The sequence below is a fragment of the Condylura cristata genome, unplaced genomic scaffold (genome assembly GCF_000260355.1).
Source record: "Condylura cristata isolate star-nosed mole 26May11 unplaced genomic scaffold, ConCri1.0 scaffold00004, whole genome shotgun sequence".
In the NCBI taxonomy this organism is placed as follows: Eukaryota; Metazoa; Chordata; class Mammalia; order Eulipotyphla; family Talpidae; genus Condylura; species Condylura cristata.
The window spans coordinates 48,604,816-48,613,608 of NW_004567105.1; the positions used below are offsets into that span (position 1 = coordinate 48,604,816).

Here is an 8,793-nt window from a genome sequence, read left to right on the forward strand (position 1 = left end):
AATCAAGTAAGGAACTTAGGTGGCAAACACAGACCATGATAGAAATAACATTTATGGCAGCAACCACAGTAGAAACATACAAATTTAACTATGATCCAGCCATTAAACACATTACAGACATTAACTCACTAACTCCATGACCTTATGACAATCTCCTGAAGAAGAGAGGAGGAATATACCATTGTAAGTCTCATTTTGAATACACGGAAGTTGAGGCTCAGAAAAGTAACCTGCTAGTGTTTAAACTGGCGATTAGCTGCATAACCAGAATCTGAATGAATCTGATATGGAGTATAAAACACTTGGATATGGACCCATCGATTACAGCTGTCTTGACAGGAAATAAAGTGGTACTTAGAAGACACTTTATTTTCACTTAGAGATCATAATTTTTACTGGAATGAAGTTAAAATATCTAAGTGAATGAACAAGCTATGTCAATGCCCCAAACAATTTGCTTTATGAGCTTGTCATTTTGTATTAAATTAAAAAGTAAAACAGAGACCAAGCTAAAAACATGGTTACAAATGATTCATTTGGGAACAAACTTAAATTCTTTAAACCACCACCAGCTGGTTAAAAAAAAAAAAAGTACTGTAAATTAGTTATTATTCTGAAATTTAATCTTTGCTTACAGAACAGAGGATCAGATGACCCAGGACCATTAACAACCTGACTGGAAAAACAGGAAAGGCTACTGACAAAAGTGTAATATTATTTATGACTTAAATAATTTAAGACTAGCTTGGATAATAAAATAAAAACAGTAGTATAGACAACATAAATACTATTGACATTATCAGCTATTATTTACTAGGCACCAAGCACTATGCAAAGGATTTAATAATTTCATTTGTCATTTCTTTCCCTATATAGAGGTAACAGAGGTTTATAACATTAAATCTGATTCAGGGACAATTTTACATTTCTCAAGTAACTTTGCAAAGAATGTTTTATGTCCACAAATGCAGGTGTGGGGCAGGTGCTAAGGATCTGAAGTAACTTGCCTGAGGTCATGCAGATAGTAAGTGGGAAAGCTACATCTGGTGATTTGGCTCCCTCAAGAGCTAAGAGTCTGGTAGACAGAATGGTAAGGATGGAATATTACTACTACTCACTGCCACCATGCACAACTCAACTTAGAGTAGGTTCTATTATAACATGAGAACCATTAAAGAAAATATGTTGATGTCACTCAAGGTTGTTTAAATATTATGTGGGTTACTAGTAGTATACTCTTTCATGTAACTATCTGAACATGAAACATCTTGAAAACGACATAATTTCTCAACCCAAATAAGTACCATTATTTAGTACCACGCCACAGAGCTGTAGTGATCGTTTCTGTGAAAAGTAGGCAAATGACAAGGTAGGGCGGGAAGAAGCGACAGAAAGGGGCCCCTGACCTGGTATTTGCTTATTGATCCAAATTCAATACCCTGTTTTCCTACTTTTTCAAGTAAATAATGACATTTTCTAACCAATCCATGCACATTTATTTATATTTCACGTGAGTGAGAAATTTCAAGTTTAAGTAATGAGACTGGCTGTTCTTGCCTTCACTTCTGTGGCTGTTCTTAAGTTAAATGTCCTTTAATACAGATTGACTAGAAAATATTTCTAGTAGTGTAAAACAGGAATGGTTACTTTGAAAAAAAATTAGGCTTTACTAAAAAGGTAACAAAACAACAGAATTCCCATACACCCTTCACTCAGTTTCCCCTATCACTCCTGTCTTACCTAGCTACAATGACCAAACGGGGATTATGACTGGTACCATACTGACTCAGCTTCAGCCCTTAACTGAGTCTCACCATTCACATAGCTTAAGTTATGTAATTTTTAAATAGCAGTCTGATTTTTCCAAATAATGAAAATTGTAATGTCCATTTAGGATATTAAAAGAATCCTGAACACTCGGTGGTATCATTACAAAAGCAACCAAGTTGTTCTAATTTCCCAAGTCATTCTTCACTCATTGCTCAAGGTAATCAGAAAAAGAACAGCATGGCAAAATCCAACTCATGGGGAGCAGCTATCAGTACCAGCAATAATTTGCAGGCTACAGAGCAAACATCAGGCACAGTACTACGGAAGGGCTAGGAGTCCATGGCCAGGCCAGGTGTCCACAAGGGCAGCAGGAGGAGAAGCTTGAGTTTTTCACTTCGAAAGACCCACTTGTATAGGCCAAGCACTACTGCCCTATGAATAACCAACTGAAAGTAAAGTGTTTGGCTATAATATAAAGAAATTTAAAATTTGGGACTTCAGCTGCTCAAAAGTTGTCATGAGGCTTCTCTTCTTGCCAGATTATGACTGTTTGCCACATGTTTTCATTGTATGAGGATAGGTACATGTTAAGAATGACCTACTCAATTTCAATGAATAACATCAGACAATAAGGCAAATATTTAAGACAACAGAAAAGTCAGTCCTCTGTGTACATTTTGTTTTAGTTCTACTGTTTTGCTTGATTGAGATACTTAGATGCTTGCCTGATAGATACAGTGGTAGAGCTATGAATTTCTAAGAAAGTCTTTAATGAATAATTATGCTGATGATAGGGAAAGAAATTCATTTATTATTCTTGAGCAAAACCAAGATAGGCTCAAATGCTATTTGCTAATACTTAGGTTTTATAGTTAGATTGGGGGGAGTACATTTATTCTGACTGAGCCTTCTCTGAGTTTCCTGGAAACTTTCATAGTTTGAACTCTAGACAAAAGGTGTCAACAAAATCTTAACATATCTGGGTAAGTTACAGTAAAACAAATTATTTTAATTGATGTTCATGATGTGGATTGTGAGTCAACAAGGCAAGGTGACTATTTTAATACTTTTACTTCCAAAGGCACACCTGGTTTGCTATAATTAAATATGGAAAAATCTTTGAAGAAATTATCAAAAATGGCTAAAATGAAAGAAATGACAGCACTATAAGCCCCATTTATTTGGCAACAGATACAATGACTAATCTTTATTCTTAACAGCATTAAAATATATATATCAATAAAGAGTCACTGGTTTTCATGAACCTTCAAGTGTGCTCACATCTCACCCTTGCTTCTGTAGGACAGGGAACTCATTCTCTTCAGTTTTGGAACTCACTCCTTTGCACGACCCCTTCTAGAGAGAGAGCAGGCAAATATCTGACAACCTAAATGAATGCCTATAATATACGTCATGTTTGGTCATTTTATCCTTGTGTAAAGAATGGGAGAAGACCTGAGTGGGCCAAACAACAAATTCTCCTTCTTGGCTATGAGAGAACCATATAAATCAGGAAAAGCATAAAGGTTCCACCTTGAGATTAACTGCCCTTAACAGAACACGGCTTTTTGGTGAGCTGTGCTAACATGAACCTCAGGTTTGCTTAGGTTTAGCTGAAATGAGGTCTACAATCAGGTGGTCATTCCTGAGGAGACAGGTATTTTTTACCTCCATTTAAAAAGGAGATTATATAAGAAAATATAGAGATGGCCCTTGAAACCAAATACTGGCAGTGTTTTACATGGAAATGAATTGAGAATTGCTACAGGCATTTTGTAAAAGACCTTCTTAAAAGATAAGGGTATTTAAAAATCTAAAATGTGGCAAACCCTTTTTTCTTACATTTTGTCTCAGCCAAAGAAGGCCAGTAAGACTCATCCAAGGCATCTTTTATCTGATTGATCATGTTTCTCTGATTTTTATCACCAATTTACTTAAGTAGGAGAGAAATGCCTTTAAGGGAAGATAAAAGAAGAAACTGGTCTGCTTTGTACTGTTTCTAGAGAACTCTAATCCACTATCCCTATGTAGTGGCACTCACGAGGCAATGATCAATCTTACCTGCAGATGGCAGTACCACGACCTGATGATATGCCATCTATTTGCTCTTCACCATTCTGCCTACCCAGGCAGCCAGGAACACAGGTCTAAGTGAGAAGCAAGGAGAGGAATCGCACCCTGTCCACTCATTCTCTGAGGCCTTTGCTGTACATGCCATTTCTTCCCTTTAATTTTCTCTGTCATATTTTTTCAACATTTTGTTTAATTGATGGAATCTCCCTAAACAGTCAGACAAATTTTTATTTTTCCAATTCTCCTATCCCTCATATGGACCCTTCTTTCTCGCTCTCCTTTGGTGGCTCTAGAAAGTAGAAAATATAATCCATTGCTTTTAAAAATTGAAAAGGTACTGTGAAAATCTTGTTTCTTTTTCTCTTTGCACAAAGTATGCCACATTTTTCAGGATACAAATGAAGAATGCTAATGTTCTTAAAGTTTTTAAATTGTTAAAAGATGCCTGTTTCGGCCCTCCCTGGTGGCGCAGCGGGTTAAAGCACTGCACTGAGAAGCTAAACCCACTTCTGCATGAGTTGGGTCCACGCCTGCCCCGGAGGTGACCACATGGCGTGGCAAACCTCTCCTGACCCGCCCGCTGCTCCCCTCAGCAGTGTACTTCATGGATCTGCCTGTTCTGCTCCCTGCTCTGTCTCTAGTGAAGCCTCTCGCCGCCCCTGAGTCTCTGGCCTGTACCCCAGTTTTGTATGTACAAATAAATAAATCTTTAAAAAAAAAAAAAGATGCCTGTTTCATTAGCAATGTGATTTTGCTAAAATCAGAATCAGCCATTTAGGCTGCCTTTACTGGCCATCTGGGCATATAAAAAGTACTCTGCTCTTATTTTTCAGGTGTTTCCTTCCATACTGACCTGTTATAATGAATTGAGGGTACAGCTTAGTGTGGTAAAAGTCATATACACACAAACCTGTTTTACTCTGTTATCATTTCCGTCTCAAGCTTTAACACACATTAATAAGAATCAATATTCTAACCAAACAAGTCTGTGCAGACACCAGATTCTCCCATCTCTGAAACGATGTATGTGGCGACCATGAAGCTGTGAGCAACTTCTAAATTCCTACTATTTTGTTTATATTACCAAAAGTATGGGAACACTTTATTGTGGGTAAAGGTAGTGGTAGACATTTTAACTATTATGAGAATAAGAATCAACAGCTAAAAGGTTATATTCTTCAACTTGAATAAAAAAATAACTTTTAAATAAAATACTGGCTACTTAAAATATTTATAGAGGATAAATAAAAAAATGAGTAATTATTTCATGCGTTTTATTGTAACTGAAATGCTAATCCATTTACCTCGATCTCTATTGTAAAGTTACGACTTTATCTTAGAAAATCATTAGCATAAGATGATGCTCTCACATGGTCCAATGCATATTTTCATTTTATTTCAAACACTGCATCTGAAAGTATAGCCTGCATTTCTTCTACTTACTATTTTACAACTTTGTAACCCTCGTGGCTTTCACAAAAACTATATAGATCTGGCTCATTCTTAACAATTCCCTACTTTGCACTAGAAAATGATGTTCCCTATTCAAACAGAAAAAAATACATTCTTACAAGTCATTTTACTTTTTCAAAATATGTTTACTATTTATCTAAAAACCCATTAAAAGTATATCTATGCTGGGCCCTCCCTGGTGGCACAGAGGGTTAAAGCACAGCACAAAAAAGCTTAAGCCACTTCCGCATGAGTTCGATCCCGGCCTGCCCTGGAGGAGATCCACAGGGCCAGGCAGACCTTTCCTGGCCCGCCCACTGCTCCCCTCAGCAGTGTACTTCATTGATCTGTCTGTTCTGCACCCCACTCTGTCTCTGGTGAATCCTCTCACCCTCCACATCTCTGGCCTGTACCCCAGTTCTGTATGAATAAATAAATCTTAAAAAAAAAGTATATCTATGCTATAACCATATGAGCATACTTCTAAAAGAAACTAATTTAATAGTTACGTACACAATTATCCAACTTTACGTTGAACTAGAAGAAAGAAAGAATGCTAACCTTCAAACAACTAGCAAATAGAACACTTGCTTTGTAAAAGACAGAACTATTTAAAGCATGTAAATGTAAATATAAACAACCAAGAGAGATTCTTCCTCTAATATGCAAATCCTGTGAGGAAGTAAACATGAACATATGGAAGATGTAGTTTGACTCCACTCATCACCAAAAACCACCCCCAAAGTTAGTCACTGGGAGCTCTTTAAATGAGAGCTGTTGAATCCCTGCCCAAGTGCAGCACAATAAGGGATTTTTGTGAGTGCAGTATTATGAAATACGGTAGCCACTGCTGTTAAGTTTTATGTCACCTTGCTAAGGAATCAACACCATCTACAGAAATGCCTTAAATAAGCTCATTTATAAAATATGACTTCCAATTTCTAACAACTTTTATGTATCTAAAAAAGCACAAACATTACTGAACACATGATGCAGTAGAGTCAGATACCTGAGTTCAGTGGCTGGCTGAACCCCTCACTGCTGAATATTTTTCTGCAAGCTGACTTGGATTTGTTATAGGGGTCAGGCCACCAGGGCCTCCATTTTGTAGGTCCCAATAAATTAATTCACTTTATCATCTATAAATGGAAGAGGTCAAGGCTTACAACGAATGGCTAAATATCAATCAGTGATACAAACATTAGGTAAGGGTAAATCTCCAGGGCCTACACTGGAAGACCTTAAGGAGGACACAAAAACTGAACTGGTTTTGAAAGATGCTAGTATTTGGATCCATGAAAGCACATTTCAGTAGAGAACATAGCTCAGGAATGCACGCTGGCTGGAAGAAAAGGGTTTCTCTAGAACAGTGTGAGGTGAGAACTAGAAATACCAGTTAACAAAACAGTGTAGACATCCTTGAAAACCAACAACAGGCCCTTCCCCTGGAGGTAACCACATGGCGTGGCAGACCTCTCCTGACCCGCCTGCTGCTCTCCTCAGCAGTGTAGTTTATCGATCTGCCTGTTCTGCTCCCCACTCTGTCTCTGGTGAAGCCTCTCGCCACCCCTGAGCCTCTGGCCTGTACACCAGTTCTGTATGCACAAATAAATCTTTAAAAAAAAGAAAAAGAAAACCAACAACAGCACATTTTAGAGGATAATAAAGCTAACAGTATCACTTTGAAGATATGCCTAAGACTCACACCAATGAATGTATAGGATAGCTGAGAAAATAAACTGTTAGAACTTAGTCCAAGTATGAGTTAATAAAACAGAGAAGAATGAGAGACCTCAGGTTCCATAAAGTCAGACATACAAACTCAGGAAGTGATGTGATAAGGAGAAAGAGAGTCAAATTTTAATGTGGCGTCTGAGTCCAGATGGTCAAGAGAGAATAGCATCAGCATAATTAACAGGAGTCAGGGAGGCAGCAGGAGGAAGTCTTTTTAAGTAAGGTGACCACCTTGGCTTTTGGACAGAGTAAATTTAAGCTGAGAATATTTACACCTACCTCTAGACCTGCACTCCTTTGCATAACAGGAATGAAATATGTATTGAGAAAAATACTCTTAAGTAGCATTGCCCACATACATGTAATAGAGAAACCCTTCCAGACCATGCAATCTCTCTGTAGTTACAAAAGTTAATTAAAATGGATAAAATCATCGACACAAAAATAAAAGAAGTGCCAAAAATTGTCTGCAAAGCACTGTGACTGCACTTTGGGATGTTTATAAAACATTATTATATAAAAGTATGTCTAACACCATTTATTCCTAAGAGAACTGCTAATCAAAACCACAATGAGATACCACTACATAACTACTAGAATTATTAGATCACAAATTATTAAAAAAAAAAAAAAACTAACAAAAAAACCCATGTCTAGTAAAGACATGGATGCAGGCCTCTCACTATGGCCCGAGTGCAGTATGGAAAAGCCACTATGCAAAAACATTTTGACAGTTTCTTATCAAAATATACTTTCCCTCCACAGCAGAAACCCCTTTTCTAGGTAGCTAGCCAAAAGAAACAATGTGTCCACACAAATACCTATGTGGAAGTATTATAGCAGCTATATTCATAATCTCAAAACCTGGAAGCAAGTCAAATGTAGTAAATGGATAAACAAATGGCAGAATGCCCACACAATGCAATACTTCCTGGTGACAAAAAGGAACAAACTGCTGGTAGTCTCAAAAATACTGTACTGAGTCAAAGAAGCCAGGCACAAAATGTTACATAGTATGTAATTCTATTTATGTAACATGCTGGGAAAAGGAAAACCACCTTCTATTCTATATTTTGGTTATAAAAGTTACATTTGTCAAAACTCACTGAAAATCATGCATATCAAGAATGAACTTTACTGCATGCAAATTATTCCTCAATAAATTTAACTTTAAAATAAACTGTAGCACTTTAACATTTGCTCAAAAAAACTGTTAAAGCTTAACACTTATCTATGATGACTCTGAAAAATTCTAGACATTTCATAAGTAGCTAGAATACCACAAGTGCCCTTAATACCAAAAGATATAAACCCCATGATTTTCCCCTCTTTGGGTCTCAAAACATTTCTATGCAGCAATATGGCATAAGGATGTTAGAGAGTGTGCAGGGGCCGTGTGAATGCGGGTTATTGAGACACTAATAAAGTGAGTCTTGTTTATGGACAGCTGTTGATTTCATTGTTCTTTTGTCACACACAAAAAAAGGAGAGCTCTTATGCTCATGGAATTTGACCTTCTCATTGGATAGCTGTTACATCATGCCCAGAAACACTGCCTGAATCTCACCATGTACCAGAGAAAATTGTAAAAATAAAAACAAACCAAACAATCATGAAAGACCCTCAAATTACATTAAATAAAATACATTAAAATCAGATCACTTAAGAGAAGCATTTCTCAATACTGAATATTCCAGCTTATTTTTTATAAGCGGAATGGTTTGCCTGATCTTACTATTCTTAGTATAGTAACTTCAGCAGGGT

At 37.0% G+C, this 8,793-nt stretch overlaps 1 protein-coding gene across 1 annotated transcript in view; it reads right to left on the reverse strand.

Annotated features, from left to right (window-relative positions):
* SLC25A26 (solute carrier family 25 (S-adenosylmethionine carrier), member 26) overlaps window positions 1-8,793 on the reverse strand; it is a 122,383-nt gene that overhangs the window by 20,696 nt on the left and 92,894 nt on the right. The gene's annotated exons all lie outside the window — the stretch shown is intronic.